Here is a 17,749-nt window from a genome sequence, read left to right on the forward strand (position 1 = left end):
GCAGGCTGGTTGTGAGATAGAGAAGGTGGAGACTGGAAGCTGGCTCTGCTAAGCCTTGCCTAATGCAAACTGCTTTAGTATGCACATCACATCATGCCGGCTGTACTGCAGGGAGCAGGCAGTTATCGCACAAGCGTGCATCCTCAGAGCCAGGATAAACACTCCGTTACTCTCCCTCTAAACTGCTCTTCTGGGAGGGAGAGAAAATAAATAGGGAGCGAGAGAGGCATTTGAAGTAACCTTTCTAAGAAGGAGGCAGCAGCCAATAGAACCTTTCTTTCTTTTTTCTTTTTTTTTTTTTTTTTTTTTCCTCTCCCCACTTCTTACTAGAGAAATTCGTGTTACCTCAGCAATTAAGGAGAAGAGCCAGCATCTAGGGTTCCAGGCTGTGAGGGGGAGTAGCAACTTGTACCAGGTAGGAAGCCCTTTCAACATCCTTTTAAATCCATGCAGCTCAGTTACTACTTGCTATGTTGCTATACAGTGTCTGACTTGTGGAGACCTTGTGTCTGCCAGTCACCATTCCCCGAGTGAAAGAGACCTTGGGGAGCTTTAATTGCCAATGACCTTCAGGGTATTTCTTAGAAAGACACTGGTACTTAGTGCTGTAAAGTAAAGAAATCTATACTTTCATCTGATGGCTTAAAGTGTGCATTTAGCATCAGGATGCAGCTGGGTGGAACTGCAGCTGTTACCCATCTACAAAACCATGTCACAAATGAGTAAAAATTAGCCATTTTATAATAACCGAAGCAGCTGCTCTGCATTTTTAGCAACACGGCTGTATTACTTTCCAAAACTTATTACCATAAATTCTTTTTGAGTTGGAAAGTCAGCAGATATGCTTTGCCGTATTCAAAGTTATTTTGACAGTTATCTACTATATTTTCATAGTTACTTATGCATATTTTATTAAGACTTTTCTAAACTTTCCCGAGGCAGCTGTCTTGTGGCAGGTTAGCATTGCTGCTAACAAATAATTGATGTAATATTGTAGTGAGTGGTTACGATATTCACTTTACAGGGCTGCCTGCTGCAAGCCTGTGGGAACACAGGCACCTCCTGAGGTGTCTGAGGGCTGGGGTGGGATGGAGCCCGAGGTCACAAATGCTCATTTCTTCTGCCTTGGTACTACAGGACAGAGGGCAGAGTGAGGAGGAGGTGAAAGCTGGCATTGCCCTTTGTGACCCTGCTGTGCAGTGTTTTCCTCCTTGTGCTTTTATTTGTGTTCGCTCGCAGGAATGAATGGTTAGGTGACATCTCTTCCACCTCTGCAGTGTGTGCTGTGACAGGGATGGGACTCAATAAATTTATTAAAAACAGGAGCAGCAGTTCCATGAGTTCTGCAGTTGAGTCAGTCCTGTGAGGGTCACCGTGGTGTCTGTGAGACTCAGAGTTTCATTGTGGGATCACTGTAAGTTGTTGTCTTCTGAGTAGCTAAGGGAGTCTGAGGCAAACTTTTGCATTCTTTGACATTTTCTTCTACAGACCAGAATTGCCCAAGCAAGGAATTCTTAAGGGTAAATATCTCTACGTATTTTTAATGTGTAAGCAGTGCCATCAGCAAGTATACCATGCCTAAGGATTCTGTTGCTTGCACAAATACCTGAAAATAATGTTGAAAATAGTCAGAGCTTAGGTACCACTGCTGTAATAAAAGAAAATACTGATAATAGCACAGCTCTCTCAATAGCCACACAACCTTTTCTTATATGTAATTGCTCTATGCAGAAATAGCTCCATATATTTTGTTTAAAGGTATCTTGTGACTCTTATCTGTAGGAAAAACTATTGAGGATGTCTAAATCCATAGCATTTTTTTCTGATGAGCATAATGAAAAAAACAATTCTTAGAAAATGAGAATTGTATCTGATAACTATAAAAGCTAAGAAGGTACAAAGAAGGTACAAAAGAAATAGCTTTGAAAATTACAGCTGTGAAATAGAGGTGAGCTCTAGTCAGTGACCAGCACTGGTTCGAGGATCTGGCAGTAGGTGAGAACAGTTTTACCCTCTGTTTTATCTGTTCTGAGAAATTCAATGCTTCAGAAAATTCACACTTGGAAAGTACCAGTTCAATTAGCAACCTAGATGGGAAAGAAAATAGAATGGGAAAGTGATGTCTTGACTCCTTTAATTTCTCTTGATATATGAAATTTGAGATGATGAAAATTATACTCATGCCCTTCAGGTTGTTTTAACAGGTTGATCTAAAACTGAAGTGAATCATTACCTTGAAGAGAAAAAGGAGGTAATAAGTTGAACACATCAATGTATTTCAGTAGAGACTCATAAAATTCAGGTTTCTAGGAATATTTAAGGTGAATTACAGTTGGTGGGTTTGGGATTTATGGTTGTTTGTTTGTTTGTTTTTATTTGTTTGGGGTATTTTTTAAGCTCCAGTTCAAATGCTCACCCTAGGGATATGCAGAATTCTCAAACAATCTTAAAATTATTAATTGACTCAGGCCTTAAGTTTTGGACTGCAATGGCTAATTATTTATTAATGCAGTGTCACACCTTGTAGGTTTCTCTGAGAAAAAGGGATCACCAGGATTGTGCATTGGAATCTATAGGTTTCTTAGCTTGGTATTGCTTGCAGGTCACTACATTTTTATGTAGTAAACCTCAGTTTACCCATAAATACAGGTGTTGGCAGCTGCCTATTTGGGAACATATTGCAGATAGGAGTTTTCTGGATTGTCCTCACTCACACTAGTAGTGCTTTATGAAGATTTGCTTTTTTGTGACTCTAGTTCTCCTTGTAGCTTATGAACTTGGCTTTAATTATTTCTTATTACCTGTTGTTTACCCTACTAAAAATCTTCTGAACTACTGCTGCTTTCTTTATGACTATAAATCATGTTTTAAACGATAAAACAGATAGAAGAAATCTTTATGCTTCATCCCTACCCTGGAAGAGATTCTCCTTACTGCAGAGAGCTTAATGAGGATATTAAGGGATGGCCCTGACTATGGGGGAACCTGTTACCTTTGACAAGACCCTTCAGAAGCTCAGGAGTCACTGATAGCAAATCTATAATGTCTGTGTATCTAAAAGTGGATTGGATTTACTCTCCCAGAAATCTTATGATTTCTCAGCAGAAATGGTGCAATTGGTTCCGTGTAGCTTTCTTAAAATATAAAACCAGACAAATCTGACTGTCCAGAGGTATCAAATCTGACTGTCCAGAGGTATCAAACTTAGCTGACATTGCATTGTCATATTGCAATGTGTGGGTATTCCTTTTCATTGGTGGCTTTGACCAAATCTCTCTATCAGCTCCCAGAACTGCTCTTTTAAGGTGGAAAGCTTGGACTCCTAGTGCCTGTGGAAATCACATGACAAAGTTTCAGATTTGTTGCAAGGGTCTTATCTCTTGATGTATGAAAGGAAAAGTCCCTCTCTACAGCTAATTGATGTTTCTTGGTGCTTTTTGACATTTTACTGTATCAAATAATTGGCCTGAGCTGAGAGTCTGATGTCAGTAAAGGGACTATCAAATGCAATGTATGACACTCTATGTGTTGATATAATTCTGTAGTACTGTGGGTCCCCAGAGTGGCCATTATCTTTTCATCTAGCTTTAGTTAATTTTAATAACTTCCTGGTATTTTTGGAAGCAAAACAGTAAACACACAGTCCCAGTAATGTGTGATGACTGCAAATTTATACATGAGGATTTCCAAACAACCTCACAGGTGGCAATTAGACTGAGCAGACATGTCAGCACTCAGGCTTGTCTTCCTTCTACTGTGAGCATGAACAAGACTACAAGGCTAAATTTTTCTTTTTCCACTGTCAAGATATTGGGTAACATTTTTCCAAATGAATAGTTGAAGACAATCAGGGACTTTTGTACTTTGCTTTCGACGTGTGCGAGGGATTAGAATTAATGGCTGGACTCAGGGGATCAGGATTAATGGCAAGGCTGCCTACACTAACTAACCATTGGACTTCACTGCCAACTTTAAGAAAATTGTGAGTTACTTAACAGCACACAACTTTTAAGATTTATTTAAGGAATAATCCCCAAGAAGCCAATCATTACTAGCAATTAACTGTTGGTTTGTGGGTTGTTGGACCATTAATGTTCTGACAAACTGGCTGTTAAATACAGTAACAACATATTCTGATGTATGTATTTGCTCTGACTGTGGGTTTTGTGTTATGTAACTTTTTTATCTGCCCTAGACTTTTTTAACAGATAAGGAATCATTAAATAATTTATTCTCTGTTAGTGCCTTTGGATGCTATGTGGAAAGGCTGTGGTGTTGGAGCTGTATTTATCATAGCTATAAGGCTACCCTTCTGGCAGAATGTGAAAAATTTGTTATTTTTTGCCTGAGACTTTATTGCTGCTTTTTAAAAGACACTTAATGCAATACTTATGTTTAAATAATAATTTTAAACAAAATATATATCTGATTTTTTTTATAACTTTTTTTTCCTAAATGAAATTATAACAGCCCTGATCTGATTCAATCAGTCCTAGCAGAAGTGTTTAGCACAAGGAAGTTCTGATAAAGGTCATTTGTAGAATAAGCAGAATTGGAAAAAATAGCTTGTCATGTTTTTGCCTTCTTGATATCCTCAGCCTCATTTAGGGTTTAAAATGGAAAGCAAAACTGAATGGTGAGAGACACAGAAAATAAACTGGAAGTTGAAAAACTGCTATTTTAATGAGTTTCTTTAAAGTTCTGGCTTTATTTAATGTTGTATTCTATTTCATTGTTTAACTTTTCAGGGGTCAGAAAAATGAAAGAAGCAGGCTAGATATAAAATTATATCTTTTATAAAGTAGGACAGCTGTTTTGTCTCTGTAGGCTTTGCTTGCTTGATCCAGGAATCACCACTAGCTTAGGGTGCAAGTGTGCATGTGTTGACTTTTCCTTAATGGAATTGAGGTGGGCAGCTCTACTAAGCCTGATTAGAAACATCACAAAATCTGCCATGCTACAATGAAATGTAGAGAGATGGATTTAGGTCAGTATTTAATGAGCCCCACATACAATACTGGCAGGAAAAAAAAAAAAAGAAACCTCTTAAAAGTTAAAGTTAAATAAGTAATCAGAGTAATTTAAAATAAAAAACCAACCCAGACACTGGCTTACATGATTCTTAGTCTGAAAATGATGCTATTTTTACAATCCAAAAGGAAATATTACACAAGGATTTGTACAGTTCAGCCTCAGCAGGTTTGGCAATGATACTGAGCAGTGAGGTGTGGATGGTGCTGGGGAAGGGATGGACCCAGAGGGACCTGGGCAGGCTGGGCAGGGGGCTCTGGGCAAAGCTCAGCAGCCAGGCCATGGGTGGGCTCCTGCACGTGGGCTGAGACAAGCACTGGCTGGAGAATGGATGGAGAGCAGCCCTGAGCAGGAGGACTTGGGATGTAGGGGATGAGCAGCCCAGGGTGACCCAGCAGGGTGTGCTCACAGCCCAGGGTGACCCAGCAGGGTGTGCTCACAGCTCAGGGTGACCCAGCAGGGTGTGCTCACAGCTCAGGGTGATGACCCAGCACTGTGTGCTCACAGCTCAGGGTGATGACCCAGCACTGTGTGCTCACAGCTCAGGGTGATGACCCAGCACTGTGTGCTCACAGCTCAGGGTGACCCAGCAGGGTGTGCTCACAGCTCAGGGTGACCCAGCACTGTGTGCTCACAGCCCAGGGTGACCCAGCAGTGGGTGCTCACAGCTCAGGGTGACCCAGCACTGTGTGCTCACAGCCCAGGGTGACCCAGCAGGGTGTGCTCACAGCTCAGGGTGACCCAGCAGTGTGTGCTCACAGCTCAGGGTGACCCAGCACTGCGTGCTCACAGCCCAGGGTGACCCAGCAGGGTGTGCTCACAGCCCAGGGTGACCCAGCAGGGTGTGCTCACAGCTCAGGGTGACCCAGCAGTGGGTGCTCACAGCTCAGGGTGACCCAGCACTGTGTGCTCACAGCTCAGGGTGATGACCCAGCACTGTGTGCTCACAGCTCAGGGTGACCCAGCACTGTGTGCTCACAGCCCAGGGTGACCCAGCAGTGTGTGCTCACAGCTCAGGGTGACCCAGCAGGATGTGCTCACAGCTCAGGGTGACCCAGCAGGGTGTGCTCACAGCTCAGGGTGACCCAGCAGGGTGTGCTCACAGCTCAGGGTGACCCAGCACTGTGTGCTCACAGCCCAGGGTGACCCAGCAGTGTGTGCTCACAGCCCAGGGTGACCCAGCAGGGTGTGTCCACAGCTCAGGGTGACCCAGCAGTGTGTGCTCACAGCCCAGGGTGACCCAGCAGGGTGTGCCCATAGCTCAGGGTGACCCAGCAGGGTGTGCTCACAGCTCAGGGTGACCCAGCAGTGGGTGCTCACAGCTCAGGGTGACCCAGCACTGTGTGCTCACAGCTCAGGGTGACCCAGCAGGGTGTGCTCACAGCCCAGAAAGCCAAACCTGCCCTGAGCTGCATCCAAAGGATGTTGAGGAGGGGATTGCCCCTCTCTGCTCTGCTGAGAGCCCGCCTGGAGCGCTGTGTCCACCCCAGGGCACAACCACATGGACCTGCTGGTCTGGGTCCACAGGGGGTTACAAAGATGCTCAGGGCTCTGGAGCAGCTCTCCTCTGAACACAGGGTGGGAAAGTTGGACTTGGTCAGCCTGAAGAACAGAAGGGTCCAGGGATATCTCACTGCAGCCTTCCAGTGCCTAAAGGGGATACAAGAGAGCTGGAGAGGGACTTTTTATACAGGCATGGAGTGAGAGGAGAAGGAGCAATGGCTTTAAATTGATAGGGCAGATTTAGATGAGATGTCAGGAAGAAATCCTTCCCTGTGAGTGTGATGAGGCACAGGAAGAGGTTGCCCAGAGTAGTTGTGAATGCCCCATCCATGGAAGTGTTAAAGGCCAGGTTGGAGGGGGCTCCTGGTCTAGTGGAAGGTGTCCCTGCTCATGGCAAGGGGGGTTGGAACCAGGTGATCTTCAAAGTCCTTTCTGACCCAAGCCATTCTATGATTCTATGAAAAATTAATCACTCTTTTTACAGTTCAAAAGCTCTTGTTTTTATATTTATTTTAAGCAACCAGGCAGTGCCAGGGTTGACAGCTGGTAAAATTTGTCAGGATTAAGGTTACTTATTGTAGAGCTGCAAGGGAGGCAGAAAGATGGGAGTGCAATTTTTATTATATTACGGTGCATTAGTTTGGTACAATAAATGCATCTCTGAAGTACCTCTTTGGATAAAGCAACTTATAGTGGAAATTATGGGAGGTGGAGAGAAGGAGGATCACTGTGCTCAGCACCCTACCTAGCACAATGTGCAGCAATTTGAAGGTACCTGTAAAGAAGCAGAAGAAAGCAACACAAATTCTGAGAAAGAAATTACTTTTGTGAAGTGGCCATGCTGCTGGGTGTAGTTTCCTTCTGGGCTTTTTTCTTTTCACTTCAGTGTCAATCAGACTGGTACAAATCTCTTGGAGAAGACAGACATCATTCAAGAGAAGGAGTAAAGGTAAAACAGTTGTTCTTACAGACAACTTGTTCATTTTGTGATGTCCTTTCTTAAAATGACAGGCATTTAATTGAAATAGGTTTTCCTGGTATAAACTATATCCAAGCTGCTGACATGAGTGCTTTGTTGATTGTGAGGCATACCCCAGTGTTCCAGACTGGCTGTACCTTTATTTACATTTGCCAACAAAACACCTGCCAGATTTAACAGCAAATCACCACACAATATAATGGATCTTTAAGTCAGCAGAAATGAATGACAGGCTTCTGTGTTCTATTGCCAGGATGAAAGAATACTTGTGTTGGGTAATAAAACACAAAAATGGTTTGCATAGAATAAAACTAATTTTGCCTTATTAATACTTTATCTGTAGACCTAGAAATCAGAGAATGGACATTATACAGCATATAGAAGTAAAGAAATTAGAACCCTCTTTCAAATGAATTGGGGCCTTTAAGTACTCAAATATTTGAAATTAATTTTCTTTGGTATATAAGTATCAATTTATCATCTAAGATCAACATTTTTTGTAAGGGAGCATAATTCAGGCAGAATGACAGATGAATTACATGTTGCACTGACATTGCACCCAAACAGCTCACTGTGATTTTACTGCAACAGAAACCAAAGGTCAGCTGCTCAAAGCTGAATTATCAGCTGTGTTGGGGCTCCAGCCCAGCATTCACCACTGGGAGCCCCTGCAGCCAGACAGAAGAACAGCTACATTTGAGTCTTTCTCTGTTAACCAGGAGAATTGTCCCCATTTTTAGTTGAGTTTCCTAAGACGCTCCTTACAAAGTAGCCTAAATGTGAGAGATCCCTAACTCTGAGGTCCACGATCATGCCCTGTCCCTAGACACAGCATTCCAGAGCTGCATTCCTTTCCTGGTATGGGCTGCAGTGCAAACACCCAGGGCTTCCTGGCAGCTGAGCATTTGTCTTGATTCATAAGAAGACACTGAGCTTTTTAGGGCATTATTTAAAAAGTACTTGTTGGTACCCTTCCCTTTGAATGGCCCTTCAATGGCCCCAATACACTTCATGTTTTGAATTTGTAGCCTTAAGGAAGGCTCTGCCATTTTTTCCAGGTACTGAAACCAGTGTTAGGTGGGAGGTAAAGAATAAATCACAGCAATGGGAGAATGTCTTCTTTACATGCTGTGTCCTTGCATAACATGGTCTTTCTTAGTCTATCCATTTGGTATGATGCTGAAATTCCCTGATTCAAGCAAAAGGGTTTGGATACCCGCACCAAGGATAACACCACAGGAGACCTTCCCAGGTTGTTTTGCAAATAAGCCTGTGTTCTCTCCTATCTTTAGATGCTTATTCACAATTCTGCTGCACATGGCAATTTGCTTCCAAGCAGTGTTAGTCCACATAGAAATCTGGAACTTGGCTAGTCATGGGGCTAGTGACAAAACCTGTCTTCCTCAGAAACCTTGTTTATATTTGAGGATATAAAGAATAGTCCCTGTCACTTATGCCTGTGTTTCATTCTTTTTCTCCTTCCATTTTTTTCTTCATTTGCTCAAGTTTAAAACCAAGGGAATGAGCTGACAGGAATTAGCTTAAATAGCCCAAGACACTAAAATTTTTTTACTGCCATAACTGCTGGCAATTTTGAAGAGAATTGCAATAGGGCATGCACTCTGAGAGTTTGTTCCTCTTTCTGTAGTAAATTTGAATCATCTTTTTCTCTGTGTGACTTTCCTCTCTGAAATTCTATGAGACAATATGACAGGGAGCTGTAATGCTTAATTAATAAAAATCTAAATATGTAGTATTCTGCAGAGAGGTAAAAATGGGCTTTTGTCTGTCTCATAAAATTGCTTCAAGGCAATTATTCCAATTATGTAATGAAAAATGTAACAAAGCCAGAGGAAGAAATTAAAAATTATAAAAAACTCTGTCCTTAATTTTAAGACTATTTTGATTTTCAGAAACTGTGCTCTCATTACAGTCTTTGGAATGAATGTCTTTAGATTTTGATGTGACACTGGAAGGGTTTTGCTTATTAGACTCAGGTGAGTGCTCCAGGAGGCTCTTGGAAAACCTCCAATTTCAACTTCACTATCAATTAATTACACTCTTGAAGTTCATGAAGTTTGCCTAATTATTTTGGAATGTTTTGGAGCTGCATTTACATTTTGAGCAGTGGCACAGTATATGAGGATAGAGTCCAGTGAATACCATGTGATGCTGCCATCGTTAAACGTTCTGTAACATTTAAGAAAAGAGGTGTTAAGAATTGGTGCAAAGGTCTGCATGGGCTACCTGCTGTACCTTGGCAAGGGTGATCTCTGCAGGTTACAGGGGAAGAACAGTCTAGGTGTGTCCTCTGGCCTCACGTAATTCCATGTTGTCAGAAGGCAGACTGAAGGTGACACCCAAGTAAAATGTTGTGTGTTTCTAGAGGAAGAAGGATGCTGAGAGGCAGAAGGGACAGGAAGAAAGGATTCTCACAAGGTGCTGGGTTTTTGCTATGCAGCACATTGGAATACCTGTTCCCAAATGCAGTGTTTAGTGTAACAGCAGAATGAAAATGTTTCACTAATATTTCCCTGCAGGATAGAAATGGACTTCTGAATTTCAAGAATTGTTTTGCTGCATAAATAAACCCAAGGGCAAAACTGACATGTAGTTTCTGTGCTTCTGTGCAGTTAAGAAGTAAAAGGATCCTTCTCCACTCTTCATTCTTTCTTTGACTATTGCTGGTGATGTGGCTAATCTTTCTGAAGTCCTCATGTGTAGCAACTGCAATGTTTTCTAAGTATTTCTAAACTGTCTGGTAAAATACTATGAAAACAGTTATTTTGAACATAGATCATCATTCAAACCTTTGAGATGGAAAACCAAGCAGGAGGAAAAAACTCTAAAAAATAGATTTCTTTGTAGCACAGGTAGATTGATCATCAGAGATAGGCCAAGAACTTCATTTTCTTGGGGCTAGCATTGGTTTGTTCATCACTCAAGTTTATATTTCAATTTTCCAGTATCCTGGACCTAGCAGACACATGTGTTTTTCTCTGAACTTGAGGAAGTTTCCAGTGCCACAAATTGATAATGGTTAGACTTGCCTTTAGAGACATATGGTTTTCCTTGTGGTAACTTTTTCATGATAAATGGAGTAGTTGCTCTATATCCAGTAAATATGTTCAGCCACCTGGGACATCTCCAGGTACAGGAACTGTTTAGCGTAGAGATATCACAACTGCAGCGCTGTGATGTTTTAAATACAATGAATTTGGTTCAGACCATGTGCTGTATGGTGATGTGAAAGATACATAAAACTGAGAAATTTCACATCAGGAATTTCACATCAGGAATGTGAAAGATGCATAAAACAACTGAAACCATGGATAAGTAAAGTGCCTGGATGTCTCTGAATACTCTGGTTGTTTTTCAGAGAGAAAGACAAAATATTCTGGAATTTTGCTTCAAGTACTTCAAAGTCATTGCAGTGGCACTATCCATTACTGTAATCTGCCAGGGACACACTGAGGTTATGTCAAGTAGTGGGGCTACAAGTCAATCCCTCAAGAAATGCTCCTGGTATATCTTGTTTTAAAAATTTAGTAATTCCCTTGAAAAAATAAATTAGCAAAGCCAATTTTTCTGAAGCCCAAAATGTTTGTGGGCCCTGTCACAGGGGGAGTTCAGAATTCCATATTGGAAGAGTAAAATGACCTTGAGGACTGCAGTAATACTATCTGAATGAAATTCAATAGGACAAAGTGCAAGATCATGCACAAAAACAATACAATTCTGTTATAAGCTAGGAGCTTGTTAATTGGAAATGACAGAAGAGGAGAAAGTCATAGAATGACTGCAAGTCATCAGTGCAAAACATCAATGAATAGGACAAATACAATCTTACACTGTGCTGGATGAGATATTTGTGTTAGCAAAGGAAATAACAAACACCTGAACTAGGTCCCACCAAAACAATAATGTGGGATATTTGTAATCATTTTCTTTTCCTGATTTTAATTAAGGTGAATTCAAGCTGGAACTGATGCAAAGAAATGCACCAGTTGAAATTCAGCTAGGATGTTCAGGAGAATTGGAAGTCTTATAAGAAGAGTCTGAGAGACTTTGTTGTGCTTAGTCCAACCAGATAAGTTTATCAGAAGTTGAACAATAAATTGAGAAAAATCATGTAAATATATATAGGTTGGAGATAAGTGTGTCCAGCTTTCAGAGGTGTGATATTTTAGACCCAATTTTAATGGTGATCAAAACCCCCCACAAACTACCAGCCTTTGAGCTAAGATCCTTCTGTCTTAAAGGAGAAAATCTAGCCTGCCTGCTAGTGACTGAAGGGAACAAGAAAGCAATAATTTCCACTGCTTCTAAGCATTTATAAGGAAAAGCCAATATTGAAATCAGTTCTATAATTCAGGTACTGCTGGGTTCATGTGTGGTTCAACCTCTGTTTATTTGGATTGTATTGGAGATGGAAGAAATCAGCCTAAGTCATAAACTGCCAGAATGGTGTTGTCAGACTGGGAAGAGCCACAGTGTTATAATGGCATTGATAATGCAGCTTATGCTCACTGACATAATTCTCTTTCTGTTCTCTCTGTAAGGACACATCCTACAAATACCTTCCTGGATATTTGCTCTGCTGAAATATTGCATTCCAATCTACTTTTAATCTCATTTTTCTAAATTCCAATGGCTTAGATCTGACTGGACCCCATGCTGATCACAAATAGAGCAAAGAAAGGCTTGAACTCCTGTCATGCAAACAGTTTTTTCTTGAGAATTTGCCTTAATAGTATTAATGAACTCCCATAAAATTACCATCTCTGCCATCCTGCTGATCAGAAATTCTAGCTTTGCAGGTGTTGGGTGTTTTGCATTTTTTTTCTTGTTTTTTTTCCTCATAATGAGCTGACACTAATTTTTTGCTGTTCTTGGCATTAGCCACTTCTTCCTTGCTGAGCTGAACTGGGACTTTGAAAAACAACATCTCTTCTCTGGTGTGGGAAATCAGTGGGCATGAAACAGGAGGAACTGCTTCCTTTGAAGTCCATTCTGTATGGCCATGGAGAGCTATTTTGGAGAAAAGGGAAAGAGTGAAAAATATATGTGACAAACACAACAGAGACTAGGATGAAGAGAAAAACCATGAAGACAGAAAGACTCACAATGAAAAACAGGGAAGAGGAGCAGAAATATTGATAAAAGCAAGACCAACATAAGTATGGCAAGTTACCCCTTTTAACTATTTATTTAGGCTGAGAAGAATTGCCACGAGTCAAGTCACATCAATTTCAATTTGTACTGCAAAGTTTATAGTAGAGCTAAATGTTGTATAGCTGAAAGTGTCTGTCAGCCTCCTCCTGAGCAGTGTCCAGTGCTATTGCTGCATTGACGGAGGCTCAAATCGTCCACCCATGTTTAAGGCTGTCTTTAAATCCAGCCTGAAGATCCTGCAGCCCAAAGCCTGGTCTGCATGGCTGTTCTGTCACCCCAGAGGTGTGATCTTTTTGTAGCCATTTCCAGTTTTTCCATGATGGCTTCACAACCAAGGGTAATCTAGGTTGGGAGTAGCCATCTCTCCAGGAGAGTCTCCCAGGATAGAAGAACCCTTCCCCAGCTGATAGACTTACTTGCAGGAGTGTTGTGCCACTGGAGTGAGAAAAGGTGCCCAGGAATGCTGCCAGGACAGTGAGCCCTCAAGGACAAACTCCTGGAGTCAGGAGTTTGTGAGCTCATGACACACTGAGCTCTTGTGTCGTGCTATAAAATTATCCTATTCCTTCCCAAGTTTTCACATTGGGATCGACATCCCTGCAAGCTTAGTCACCTTGGGAGAACCCAAATCTTTTTCTTGTAGAATACTTACTGTATCTGATCCCTCTGTGTGCACACTTACAGGCTATAGCAGTAGAAATTCTACAGTGAAATCAGTTGAGAAATTCTACAATGCCTGAGGGTACTGGAGCAGCTCTGAGAGCAGATAATAACTGAAGTTCCTCAAACGCTGTCAAATGGTAATTGTGGGCTCAAATTGCAGCTTTATTGTCACAAAGTAGAATTGCTGGGAGGGAATTCCTAGAACCACCATGCCCATGTACAGAATCTTTCTTTTTTCTTCCCCCTAACTTGAGTTTTTGTTGGATTATATCTTCTTTACCTTCAATATTAACACATCTTTTGATTTTGTTGCTGAACTACTGGTTGTACCTAGTTAATGGGGAGCACTTAGGCAGGCAATGATGAGCAGCCAAGGTGTTTTCTTTTAGACTGTGTTTGAAGGTGATCATGAAGTAACTTTTAACAAGAAATATTCTTATTCCAAAATAATGCTCCATTTTGCTGCTTTCAAATTTGTTCTTATGTTGACTGTATATGTTCTTTTCAAAATGGAAGTCAGAGAAATACTCTGCATACTTTCTAAGCTAGTCAGTCCCTGTGACGATTAGACAATTCCTGCTTCAGTGAAAAGTAATTAATTCTCCTCAGAAGGTGAAATAATATCTCTCTGCCACAGAATCAAAGGCTGATACAGAACCAAAACCAACCCCTACACCCCTAAGTGTGCTCTCAGAACACAGGTATTGCCAGGATAGACTTGATTTTGTTGGCAGTTTTAATACCTAAAAAGAGGTAGCAAGTAAGAGATATCCTGAGTTTTGGGAGAAATATTAGAATAAGATACTCATTTTAAACTGCAAATTCAAATATTCCTTGAAGCTTGAAAACTCAACTTTTTTATAGCATAATGTAGAGAATGACTGCATGATGTAGAAAAATGAAGCACTGTGATAGATTGATTAGGAGATATGTACTTCTAGCACATTTGCTATCAGAAAAATGCATGATTACATGAAGACTGAAGTATTAGAAATGACTCTTCATATCCATCACCTCTTCTCAGAGCATTCAAAAATCTCTACCCATGCTTCATAAAGAGTTTCAGTTCTTGAATCACACAGCTGACAAACTTTCACATAAATTTATCTCATGGAGTATTGTTTGAATTGATTTAGGATAAGCTGTCTTACTTCAGAGAGACACGGGTCTTAACCTGTGCTTTTTGAAGTAATTACTGTAGCTGCAGGTGTGAAGAATACAATAGTTGTGTTAAAATGTGACAGTTTTATAAGCCACAGTTATTGTGAACATGGAAGAAAATTAAGTCCAAAGGCACGGTTTGGAAGTTTTGTGGAGAGCACTGCATAATATGAAGCTGTGCCAGTCTCACTTTGCACTGTCTTCAGTCTTTCTGGAGCTAGAATAGGCTCCTGTTGGGAGACATTGGTCACAGTCACAGATTAAGTAGTGGAAAACATCTGTGTTGGGTTCACACCAGACTCCAGGAGCTGCTGGTGCTGAACACTCATGCTACAGAACTGCAGGCAAAGAGATAAAGTGAGTGATTATTCCAACTGCAGCCAAGTGCCAATATACCTTATAATTACTTTGAATCTTTTCAGACACATTAAAAATACATTCAGTAGAGCCAGCTTCTTGCATTTTTTGTTAAGGTACATGAACTTGCTGATGAGAACACAATGCAGAATGGAGATGAATGCAGAAAAGGTGAGAACAAACATCCTGACAGCAGCCAGGTGTTACTTGGGCTTTTCAAAGAGAACTTTCCTTGACCCTCTTAGAGCACATGGCTTATTACTGAAAGTGTCAAACACTTTGTTATCTCTGTTCAGCAGCACTGTGCATCAGGCCATTTATTCATAACTTGGAGTGCTGCTCTTATTATAGAATCATAAAATATTCTGAGTTGGAAGGAATCCACAAGGACCATTGAGTCCAACTCCTGGCCCTGCACCAGACAAAGCCAAAAATCCCACCATGTGATTCTTATTGCTGTACTGCAGTTGAGTGCTTGCAGGGTTGTGACAACAGTGAGCTGTAGCCCCACAGTTTAATGTTATCTCTGGCAGTTTCTTTCATGCTCTCATGAAAACCAAGGTCTGATGCTGTCCTGAAGTGGGGAGGGGGCAATTCCTGCTGCAGAAACTGCTATTGCACCCTGAACCCCACTTTTTGCTCTTCTCCTCTGTCACAGTTAGTGCTCTTACTACAATAGCATTTGTAGCATCTGCTCCTGCCACACTGACTCACCTTGGAGAGAAAATGAATCAGAATAGCACATTGGTGGTGGCAGGGAGGAGAGCAGCAATTCTCAGCTTTACTTCTCTTTGTTTCTCATTGAGCCCTTTTTTTTCATTTCTTAACTCTAGTAAGCATTCTCCATATGTGTTTAGTATTTTCACATATGTTTCTGTGTATATTTAATTGTCTACAGTAGACTCTTCCCATCTTGTCTTCCAGCTTCTTGTGTCAACTGTCTGTTTAGATTTTAAGCTATTTGAAAAGAGCCATTTCTTTGTGTATTTCTATGCAGTAAGATACAACCCTGCAGTTAATTGGTTAATTGGCTCTGAGTAATCTTGCCATATAAAAAGTATAACTACTGATAGTACTCAGATTTTGGTAGTTTTTTTAAATGACAATGTCTATGCAGGAAAAAATGACAGGCTCGTATCAATAACCACTTTTCTTAATGTGTCTTTGTAGATTCCTACAACTCAGAGAGAAGAAATCTGCCAGCAGATAGCAGTGTAACTGTAGTATCTCTGTTGGCATTTTAATGAGCCTATTTTTGTGCTAGCTGTAAAATCTCATGGTTTGTGCTATTGGAAAGATTTTAAGGCTATTCTGTATAGAGAACTCAAGCTTTATGAAGATAAAAAGATAGAAAGTAGGAATACTTCCTTTCTGAAGCATACTCTGCCAAGGCTTGTGATATACGAAGGCTTGCCCGGAACACTGTGTAAATGATTTGCTGGTAAAGGCTGGGTCTTTGTACCAATGTTCTATTCTTTTAGAATACTCAGTTTAGCTTCAGGAATGCTTCATTACTCTTTGATGTTTATCTTAGTGATTTGCAGTCATTTCCAGTGTAAAGTGTTGGTACAATTCATTTTTGGTTAATGATGATGATTTTGTCAGTAAGTAAATGATATAAAGTATGCCTTAATCTTCTAGGCTTGTATTACTTCGCCACCATTTATTGTTTGGTTGGGTTTTTTAAATTGAAAACCAAAGGACACTTTTTTTTTGTTTAGTATTTGCTGTGGTTTTTAGGTCCTGTTTGTTAATATCTAGGTCTTGAGTGGTTGGACTTCTAGCATTTGTAATTACGGTCAGAACAGCAATAACACAAACACCATGGGAAATGCAAAGTTTTCTTAGTAAGTTTGTACTTCATAAAAGTTGCTCTTTCTACAGTTAGCACGTGCTATCTTGAAAATACGTTAGTGTTAGAGACCTTTCAGAGACAAGATTATGTACTTTCCCTGAGAACTGCTGCTATGAGGTGTTGAAGATAAATGTGAATCTGTCTTCCTGTCCTTTTTCATGACAGCAGCAACGGGAAAGCGCCAATCAGTTGGTTAATGAATCTGTGTGATAACTTCATGACTCTTCATTTCCTTCCACTCTGCTTTTGGCAGTTCTAAAGATGTTAATCTCTCCACATTTGCACGGGAGAGGTCTGCATTTGAGAGAGGTTTTCACATGCTCTACCTACAAAAGACTGGTGTGTCAAAAGGCACCACTGTTGATCTCATCTGCGTTTCATTAATTCCAGCCCCCTTGTCTTTCCCAGGCAGCTGTCACCCCTGCCTTTCAGAACCTACCACTAAATGACATTTTGGGTGTGATAACATCTCCATCATCCATGTCTCTGCTGAACTCTTTCTACATCCCCTGTGCTGGTCACACTTCAAAGCCACATTCTCTATTTGTTCTCCTGCACAGTTTTCACTGTTGTCTATGTGAGGTGTTAGAAGATGAGTCCCTGAGGATAAACCCCTGAGCCTGGGCAACATAAATACCCTAGCTTCTACTTCTGTAGTTTTGACTGTATTTTGTTTTCACTTCTGCCTTTATTTTGTTTCCAGTTTCAGGTTTTTTTTTAGTTCACTTGAAGGTTGCAATGATATGACACAAAACACTCTTCAGCTGTACTTCAGGATTAAAATGTAGCCTAATTTGGTGAAAACACTTTTGTCTTCTCCGTTTGTGGCACCAGGTTTTCTTCCTATTTTGGCAAGACTTCTTGTGGGCAGAAATATTGCATTGCTTAGGAAATGCTTTTAATGGTTTGGTTTAAATAAGGACAATTTCACTATCTTGAAATTAAATACATGAAAATAATCCTCATTTTTTGTCTTCCTAAAAATAAATAGTTTGGGATATTTCTATTTATAAACTGAGTAGTGT

The 17,749-nt window shown here is 40.7% G+C and overlaps 1 protein-coding gene across 1 annotated transcript in view; it reads left to right on the forward strand.

Annotated features, from left to right (window-relative positions):
• The first annotated feature begins 339 nt into the window (after positions 1-339).
• TENM1 (teneurin transmembrane protein 1) overlaps positions 340-17,749 on the forward strand; it is a 776,438-nt gene continuing 759,028 nt past the window's right edge. Inside the window, exon 1 of the mRNA XM_066559708.1 lies at positions 340-415. The gene's annotated coding sequence lies outside the window, so the exon portion shown is untranslated. The remainder of the gene's footprint in view (positions 416-17,749) is intronic.

Source organism: Molothrus aeneus, chromosome 14 (genome assembly GCF_037042795.1).
Source record: "Molothrus aeneus isolate 106 chromosome 14, BPBGC_Maene_1.0, whole genome shotgun sequence".
In the NCBI taxonomy this organism is placed as follows: domain Eukaryota; kingdom Metazoa; phylum Chordata; class Aves; order Passeriformes; family Icteridae; genus Molothrus; species Molothrus aeneus.